Genomic DNA, 10,461 nt, shown 5'->3' on the forward strand with positions numbered 1-10,461 from the left:
GTATGACTCTCTTTAGTGACATATTAAACAATAAAGTATGATATACTCCTTACCCTAAAAATATCAGTTGTAAGTTTTACCCTGATTTTCTACCATAATTAAAATTACTTTTTTGGTGGAAAAGAAAAAAGGTTTTTTTGCTGGAAAATGACTCTTCCATATTTTTTTCTTTTCTTGGGGGATAAATTTTATACTTCTATAAATTAAGGTTTTCTTTTCACACAATAATATAAAAGCATCCAGTAGTCTTTAAGAAAACTATGTTTAGGGAAAGAATTTTTTCTTTTAATATCTTTGTATCATTTAGAAAAAAAAAATCCATTTAGAAAATCTCATTTATACAGTAAATTGTTCATCTTCTCTTGTAGATCAATTGACCAAATCATATTATAATATTATCTTTTATTCTTTGATTTATCGTCTCCAAGGTTTACTTTGTTAGTAACTGCATGACTTGTTATTTCGATTCCAACAAATGGTATCAGTACAAAGACTAGTTCAAGGAGGATTCAGATCCAACTGCAACCTATTTGTTTGCCAAAATACAGTATAATTTTCACAATCATGTTTGGTGAACAAGTGTAATTACATCATTAAATAAACTTTTGTTCAGATTAACTTATCAAAATATATTAAATAATATACTAAATAAGTATAAATTGCAGAATAATATCTTGAAAGAAGTATCTTTCAAATAGAGAACATTATTACTTAATTAATTAATCAAAATTGCAATAATGACCTTTTTAACTAACTCATTAACGTGTGATAAATATGAAATTATAAAAATACAAGATATTAGTCATAATAAGGTATTTAAACTATATTCTTTTAATAATAAATATTAAATAATTATAAATAGGTAACTCATATCGAAAATAATTATCGGTATCTTGATTATCTTCCAAATAAATAACATCTTAGCTAGTTTCAACTAAGAATTTAAAATTTCTACCAAAAATTTATGATTTGCTGTACTTTTTTAACAAAACAAATTGAGTTTAGAAGGTATTTTTCTTAATAACTATTTTATACTAATGAATAGATAATAAAACTAGTAAAATACGAAATTTTATTTAACAACTAAGGGGGGAAACCAAAATATGAGAAGTTGAAAAATTAAATGAAAACACAGCATAAACCGACTTTGGAAGGTTAAAAGAAATAAGAATAAGAGAAATTCAAAAGATATATAGTAAAAATAATAATACTAATAGATTTGAAAAATTAGAAAAAATAGAAATATAACATTATCTTGCAATTACACAATGTAATTACTAGTACCAATTTTCACCTCGTCTCCTCCAAGAATTGGAGTCTCAATGACACCTAATTCTATAATGACCAAGTAAGAATATGTCAAACCGTGTAAATTACACCCACCTAATTTCCCTTTGTGGCTTTCCAAACATGCTTAAGTGCTCGACTAAATCAAAATGTCGCTTGTTATTCTCAATTTAAGTATATAGCGATAATAAACTGCAAAAGGAATCCAGGTGGATTCGAACCACCGTCCTCTCAACTGAACACAATTGAGCGCTCCCCCATAGGCCGAGCTCTTGGATCCGATAACCTTAAGTTATTATAATACCATTAACAAACCGGACATATTTACGTTGTGATAAAAAATGACGTCTAAGCAAATAATGCTTCTACTTAAAAGACAATACTACACGTTCAAGTAGGCGCGACTCTACTACATTTTTAAAAAAAATAATGAATTTTTCTACTTCTAATAACTCTAAACGACTTTATTGTACTTCTCACAGCATGAACTCAAAAGTCATAAATAATACACCCTCCACTTCAAATTAGATTAGTTAAATTTTTTTTCAAAATAAATGACACTGTTTATAATTTAAAAAATAATTTAATTTTAAACTCTTTATTTTACCCGGAAGTAAGAAGTCTCACAAATATAACCCCACAAAACTTTTTTCCTTAGAGAGTATATGTTTAAGACAACTCCACATGTAATTTTTGTATGGGGCAAAACAATCTTTTATAACTTTTAGCAGGTGCCGGAAAAGGAATTAAAATACCTCACACAACCAAAGGCCACCATATATAAAATAAAGTAGAAGGATCAGTAAACCAAAAAGCTTTCTACAATTTATCATTAGTTTGAAATATTTCCAAAATAGCAAATATTCCTTTTAATGCAAACATTTAAAATATCCAAATTAATTGCTTACACTTAAGTGCACTATTCATTTGATATTATGATTTGACTGAAAGTAGTGAGGAAGAACTAAAACATCTGGCTATCAGGAGAAAATTTTGCTGCTTTAAGTAGTCAAAAAACTCAGCCACTGAAGACCAAGAAGAAATTATCAAATTTATGTAACATTTCTCTACAAATATCCGTATGCTTTCTCTATGGACGTACTAAAACATGACCATTTCCCCTTGTGAATGAATTAGAATTTGGCAGTTACTAGGAGTAAGCAATATAACCTGTAATAACTAACTAGTTACCATATAATAAACTACCAACAATGGATATTAAGCATGACATTACCTCAACAAACGATCAAGACAACATGTACCAGATGTCAATATTTCCTTGAAGTAACCTTCAGCAAGAAGAAATAAACTTCCACAACCTAGCGAATTAGCACAAGATAGCAGATTTTCTGAATACACTCTACTATAGACACAGGAAAATTCTCAAATTAGGTATGGTAGTAAGTTTTCTATCATCTACAAAAGTTGCAATATCCATTTCATAAAAGATAGCAAAAAATTAGATAGATCAAAGACATGAAATAAAATAAAAGTGGGAGACCCCCTTGCAGGTATCAGGATGATGTTGTTTTCTTTAAGAGCATCAACGTAGAATGCAATCAACATAAACTTTGGAACTTATAAATTAACCCTATCGCTCAAGCAATACACCGAACAATCTGGACCAGCTACATCGATAAGACGGCAACACCTCGAAAGTATTCGAACAAAGAGAGAAGCCTCAATTTCAGACAGCTATTCCAACTGACAGTAAAGACAGCAAACACAGCTGACACTTTGGTTTACAAAAGTATCCCAAGCGATGAATAATATCCAACACGGAAAAGAAGCAAGAAATCAACATAGCCTTAATCAATTCAGCAGTAGAACATCACCTTTTCCAGTGTAATTCAGCAGCATCCCAAGTTGGTTGATCACCTCAACAGAGGCAAATGCTTTTATTGATCTTCAACAAGTAGAGAGCACCATCTCAAATCCAGTGGAGAGAAGAATGACATTCTCTCCAAATACTGAAACATATTTGAGAACATACGATTCACCCCTCCAAGATTACAAAATAAAATACTGCACTCACAAAACTTACCATTCAAATTTGCACATTACAACAAATTTTCCCACTAGTTTTACCAATCAATAACTGACTATTGAAACTCTAACATGCCACAAACTAATAAAAATTAGGAAGACAGTGAAACATTTGAATAAAAAGAATTCCACACTACACATTCTAATTACTTGGACGAAGATAACACTGGAAATCATCGGAAATCTAAACAAGAGAAGTGGTAACGGATAATTCACAGGGTTAACAATCTCGTTTTATAAGAACAACCAACTAGGAAGTATGCCGCACGCCTGTCAATCAAAGCGGACATATTTGCAAAACCTAATATTTTAGAAACTAGTTTACCCATTCAAAAATGTAATTAAGTTATCAAGTTGTTAACTGTTACCAAATGTAGTAACATTTTTTCTTGCAAAGGAGTTTTATAATATTCCTAGATAGAATGTAGCTCTATAATCTCGCACAATACGATTCATAAAAGAGTATTTATTTTTAATAAGCAATTTATTAGCGTCTCACTAGCTTGGAATTAATAGTTAGATCTCATTTTTGACAAGTAGATCAATATTGCCATCGTTGTCTAAGATGAGCATTAAATGTAGAGGGAATTGTATAAGGACTGCTACTTGAAAGACTTACTCATGGAACGGCAATATGCTATATGCCAAGTTGAACGTAAATGTTTGTGAAGGGAATTCGTTCTTGTACCTTTGATTGGAGTGCTGGAGCAGATTAATCCTAGCATTAGCCTGACCAATGTCAAATTTAAGTTCACTTGCCCTTGAATAAAAGACCATCATTCAAAGGGCAAGTAACCAACAATCTGATGTGACGTTCTTGGTGGTATTGATCTTGCGCATAAATCTATGGAACAAGGAAGAGAAAAAACAAAAGACAAGACACAAAGAGAGGAGCGCCAGGCAAAAAACCTGTGCCAGCTCTCTCCCAAAACAAAAAATAGAAACTTTATTGGGTATAGTGACCTGCCATGCGAGCGCACCCATCATGGCAAAGGTCGGAAAACAACAACAAAAATCTCTTTTTCTCTATGACAATATAACTAACTCGTACGTACATATGCATGCGTATCAGAAAGGTTAATGCTCATCAATGATGCAACTCATAATAGACAACAAATTAAACAATGATAAACCTTCTCTAACAACCACAACCTCGCCGATAACCATCGGCTAATCGACCCACAGTTCGACAGTTGAAGCACCAATCAGATCTGATTAGTCAAGCAGCTCTACAGAACAGATATGTGGTCAATTTGAGCCGCATGTAGAATCAAACCTGTAGCAAACAGAAACACCACAACAGATGTCAATAAATAGAATTTGGTCCAAAACGGTAGATGAATTCAAAATATAATAGAAACATATAGGCTCACCGACAGAACTCTAGCAGCAAACGATGAAACCTCGAATCGACTTGAATAACCAGATTTGGTTGCTTTGGAACAACTAACAAGCAGACAAGAGCTACTCTTCCAAATTATGAAGCTTTCATCAACTCATTTCTCAAAGTCAAACGTTTCGTAACAAAACCTCCGGCCCAACGATCAAAAAATCGATGTCCGATGCAACTCGAAACCATATTCAAACTGTAGATCGGCGAACGATCTACACAGGTCTGAATACAGCATCAGAAGCAGATAAATGATAAGGAACAGATCTGAAGAGGAAAAAAAAAACGGTGGACTCGGAAGAGGTTGAAAATGGGATGCAAGTTGATAAAGAGATGATGCGTTATTTTATAGCGTGGTTAGGATAATCGGACGGTTTAGATTGAATGAGCTGGTAGATGATTAACGATTGAGATGCGTTGTCTGTGGAGTAGGGCTAAAGGCTGGCGATGAGTAGGTTACGGAAATATCTAGATGGCTGTTGTTGAATACAGTGGACCACAAATAATAAAAGGCCAAAAAATAAATAGAGGAAGGATTCCGATTGCCTTTTTTTTACTAGGAAAGCAAATCCTCGTAATGTGTTACAACATGCTTCACGCTTATTTTTCCAAAAGAAAAATCGGAATCGGTAAAAAATATTTCTTTACTATTTGATAATGTTCACTTATACCGTTCGTCATATTATTGGTCCATAATAGTTTTCACGTTATAAAACTAATTCAAAAATACCCCTCTATTATTAGGACCCTCCATCGTTGAAAAATTATTTTATATGGCGTGACATATCAATGTGGATATCGCATGGCATGCCACCTCATCATATCTATCCCATTTTCCCCCCCCCCCCACAATTTCTCCTTCCACCACTACCTCCCTCTTCACCAACCACTTGCCTATTCTTTCATCACCATCTCACCACTAGTCTTGACCACCATTCTGTCACCAAAAATTAGTGGAGTATTTTGATTTCTTGGTTTCATTTTCGGATTAACCAAAGCGCCAAAGCTTGTTGGATCAGTTTATTTTATCAAAAGATAGAGCACGGAAAGAATATTGTGTCCAAATGCATTGCCAAAATTTAATTGGAAAGATGTATATTATAATTAAACATAGCTTTATGTATGATACAAAGTTGAGCTCTGTAGCTGGAAATGGTACCTAAAACCAGTATTTTGAAAAGCGTGTTCAGGGCGAGCCCCGGGGTGAGGCGTACCAAAAACGTCTCAGGGCGATGGTGTGGGGCGAAAGTCTCAAGAGGCATATGCACGGGCGTTCGAGACGCGTTTTTTTAGTGAGGAGTAAGCCTGAGAGACTTTTTCAAATTAAAACAAATTTTGTTGAATAAGTCCTTCATATAATACCCAAATTCTCAAAAGTCAGTTTGGTAATTACTCAAAAGGTTTAAAAAGGAACTCAAAAGTATTAAATTTGAAAGTCAAGACCTTTTCTATTGATTGAAGCCCTAATTCATGGTCTTTCCCAATTCTTTATCTTGTCCGCTAGTGTGCTAATATCTCCCAAAAGTAACAAATATTTAATTATTTTTATAAATACAAAGAGAACTCTAATCTCCTTCATAGCAGCAAGTTCAAAATTCAAATTACAAGTTAATCATTATTTTTGTTCCTCCATGTATAAAACTTTATTCTTTTAGACTCAAGTTACTTATGCTTGTAAGTAGCGTATAATAGATTGTTTTGACTAGTTTTTTGTGGGTATGGAGTGCGCACGCGCGCGCGCGCGCACACACAGTTGTGCACACATACACACACACACACACACACACACACACACACACACACACATATATATATATATATATATATATATATATAGTTTTTTCAATTTTTATGTAATTTTACCTATTTATAAATATTTACTGTCATTATATTATTTTATAAAATATTAAAAATTAAATACCTATGAGGCTCTTACGTCTCGCTGAGGCATATGTATAACGCCCCGCTTTACGCCCACACCTTTTAAAACACCGCCTAAAACTGCTTCTAGCATAAAATAAGCGAGGCATAAGGCATAAGGTAGCAATGAAACGACTTTCTTTTCTCTTTTTAGAAAGTATACTAGCGGAAATGACTGCCTATAAAGAAAATCTCTGCACACTAAAATCCTAAAGCATTGAACTCGAAACCAATAGAATGTACCATCATAGAAAAATCTTTTATTATGCTCTAAACATTTCAGTAAATCATGAATTATGAGATTTTCCTTCTTGTTATGGCAACTGGAAAGTATCTTTCACTTCTTTGAGTTTAATTAGTTGCCAAGTGGTCCTGGGTCTATTTCACATTGGCTGAAACCAAATCCGAAAATAAAACTAAGAAATCAAAATTCTCGATTGATTTTTGGTGAAAGAATGGTGGTCAAGACTAGTGGTTTGATGGTGTTGGAAGAATAGGCACGCGGTGAAGGAGGAGGTGATGTTGGTAGTGGTTGGGTGAACAGGGAGTTGGTGGTGGAAGAAGAAGAAGTTGGGGAGTGGGTAAATGGGATAGGTGTGATGAGGTGACATGCCACGTAGCATCCACATCAGCGATATGTTAGGTCACATGAGATAATTTTGCGTCACGACCCAAAATTTCACCATAGGCATCGTGATGGCACTTCTAAGACTAGGTAAGCCGATTATAATTTTATTTCGAGCCATTTTTTTTTAAACATATAATTTAATACAAGTGTCGAAACAAAAAGCAGAAACAAATATAACAACCTCCCAAGACTAGTAATACTGAGTCACGAACTCTAACTGAATACATGGAATGATCTCGAGAACCGAATATACAATACTGTTCGAATAAGAAATTAACAGTACAATAAAATGGAAAGACTCCAAGGGACTGCGACGACCAAGTAGCTCTACCTTAAGTCCTTGCGATCACACTTTAACTTTGTCCGAGTCTGATATCTCCAATACCTGGCTCTGCACAAAATGTGCAGAAGTGTAGTATGAGTACACCACAGTCGGTACCGAGTAAGTATCAAAACTAACCTCGGTGGAGTAGTGACGAGGTACAGTCAAGACACTCACTAGTCAAATAACCTGGAAAATATAACAGTATACAATAGTATTGAAAAACAACTAGCAGTGATATCAACAAAAATCAACCAGTGATATAAACAACAAGGCTACAAGAACACCATAATTATTACTCAAACGAATAAGGAACACAAGTACAACCAATTAAACAAGTCCTTCAAATATAAATCTTTCACATATAATTCTTTCGAATAAATACCTTCCGAATATATTTCTTTCAAATAAATATCTTTCGAATATAAAATTCTTTCAAATATCTTTCGAATATACTTCTTTCAAATAAATGTCTTTCGAATATAATTCTTTCAAATAGATATCTTTCGAATATAATTATTTCAAATACTATTTTGAATAAAATTCTTTCAAATAAATATTTTGAATATAATTCTTTCAAATAAAAGCCACCATGTGACACCTCATTTCATAATCACAAAATACGGGTCTCAGCCCACTTTCATATCTTACGTAACACGGATCTCAACTCACTTTCATATTTCCACGGCACCTCGTGCCCATATTTCTATCACATCCGCACGGACAACACACGTGCCAATAATAAAATTATCATATTTTTTCCAGCACCTCGTACCCAAATTTCATATCACATGTGCACGAACAGTTCACGTGCCAATAATATAAACCGCCCGGCAATTAGGGGTGGGCATAAAATCTGAAAAATAAATTCCGAACCGAACCGAATTAATTCGATATTTTGGTATCGGTTTATTCGGTATTTCGGTCCTACTTCGGTATAAGATTTTTAGTTTTTCGGTATTTTGGTACGGTCCTCGGTATTGAGGTTTGGATATTCCGGTATACCGAATTATTTAAGTACACCTTCCTTCACTGCCAGCCCAAGTTATCAATTTTCAGTCCAACATTTCTAACTTGTTAGTTCTTACCCTTAGCCAGTAACCCACTGAGACTAAGCCTAACTCCCCAACCTAATATTAGAAATTATTAGAAAAGTAAAGGAACTTCTCACATATGTTGTTGTTATGCTCATTTATCACTTTATTAAAAAAATTCTAATGATGTGATTTCTAGTATAAATTATTAGAAGTAAAGAAATTAAGAAACTACTCACATTCTACTTGTTATGCTCATGTAATGAATTCTATTAGAAATTATTAGAAGAAGTGAAGGTATTGCTCACATTTTGTTGTTGTTATACTCATTATCACGTAATTAGAAATTTTTAATGAATTAGCTTAGCAGGCACTGTTTAGTTAACAAAGATATGGTATGATACCGAACCGTACCGAAACTGTACCGAACCAAATAAGAAAATACCGAATCGTACCGAACTATTTGGGTACGGTATTTGGTATTCACAATTGATATATCGAATACCGGAATACCGAACCGAAATTTTCAAATACCGTACCGAAATACCGAACGCCCACCCCTACCGGTAATAGCCACATGCTCACAATTTCAACATGAATCAAACTATTATCAAGTTTACCGAAATAACAAGACAAGTTGCACAAGGGATAAAATAAATATAAGAAAAATCACAACATCACATCAAAATCACCAACATAATAATCTCACATCATCACGTATCATCCCTGACAATAGTCACCCTTATCTCTCCTATAGCCACCTGTATCACTCCATAATAATAGCCATTTGTATCACTTCACCCTGACAATATCAATAGCCACCCTTATCGCTCCTATAGCCACCCTTATAACTCCACCCAGACAATATCCCAGCACACATAACAAGAGTGAAATGCCACCATTATACCCACATAATATCAACAGTGGAATGTCACCCTTATATCCTCATAATAATAACTCAAATCACACAACAATTTACATGAAATATTATCACGGCAACATAACAAAAATAATTCATATCACAAATTGCCCAATGGCCACAACCAATTTCAAAGATATAACAAAATTAATTAATTTCATAACAAATAGCCCAAGGCTCCATACAATATATATAAAACCTCAAAACAACAACAGATATGGAAATGTAACTAGCATAGGACAACACCTTCTTTAATCCAAATTTTTCATAAATATACTAACGCATCTTTTTAAGCTTATTTAATTAATTATTTGCAGATAAAAAAATCATAATGAAATTAATTTCAAGAAATATCAAATCAACAAACACACAGAATTCACATAAAAATCCAAGTGACAGTAACATCAAATTATCATATAAAATACAAATTCGACAAACAAGGAATGGGACATGACAATTCAAAGATTTACTAAGTTCCAACAATTTTTCAATTTAATACATAAGGGCATCTATGAATTTCAACCGATATAATTTGTACATATAAACCAAGTACGTACTCGTCACCTTGCGTACATGGTTTTAAATCACACAATTTACACATAAGACTCAATGCCTAAGGGGTAATTTTTTTCACTTAAGGTTAGGCAAGATACTTACCTTTTGAAGTTAGGTCGATATTCCAAAATCGCCTTCTTGCTTGAATTGACCTTCGGACAGCTCAAATCTATCCAAATTAATTGTGTAACTTCATTAAAATTCATCGAAAATAATTTCGGATAATAAAATGTCGACTTAAAAATTTATTCTAAAAAGTCAACCAAAATCAACATGGGGCCCGACTCTTGTAACCCGACATAATGTTTACGAAATCCAAATACTCATTCCAATACAAGTTCAACCATATCAATTTTATCA

General features: G+C 33.5%; 1 long non-coding RNA gene across 1 annotated transcript; it reads right to left on the reverse strand.

The window, feature by feature from the left end:
- Positions 1 to 3,444: 3,444 nt before the first annotated feature.
- LOC107792131 (uncharacterized) lies at positions 3,445 to 5,047 on the reverse strand. Its single transcript, XR_001649453.2, has 2 exons — positions 4,707 to 5,047; positions 3,445 to 4,609 (listed from the first exon to the last, which is right to left on the reverse strand). It is a non-coding gene; the product is annotated as an uncharacterized LOC107792131 (long non-coding RNA).
- Between the last annotated feature and the right edge of the window lie 5,414 nt (positions 5,048 to 10,461).

Source organism: Nicotiana tabacum, chromosome 15, assembly GCF_000715075.1.
Source record: "Nicotiana tabacum cultivar K326 chromosome 15, ASM71507v2, whole genome shotgun sequence".
Classification (NCBI taxonomy): domain Eukaryota; kingdom Viridiplantae; phylum Streptophyta; class Magnoliopsida; order Solanales; family Solanaceae; genus Nicotiana; species Nicotiana tabacum.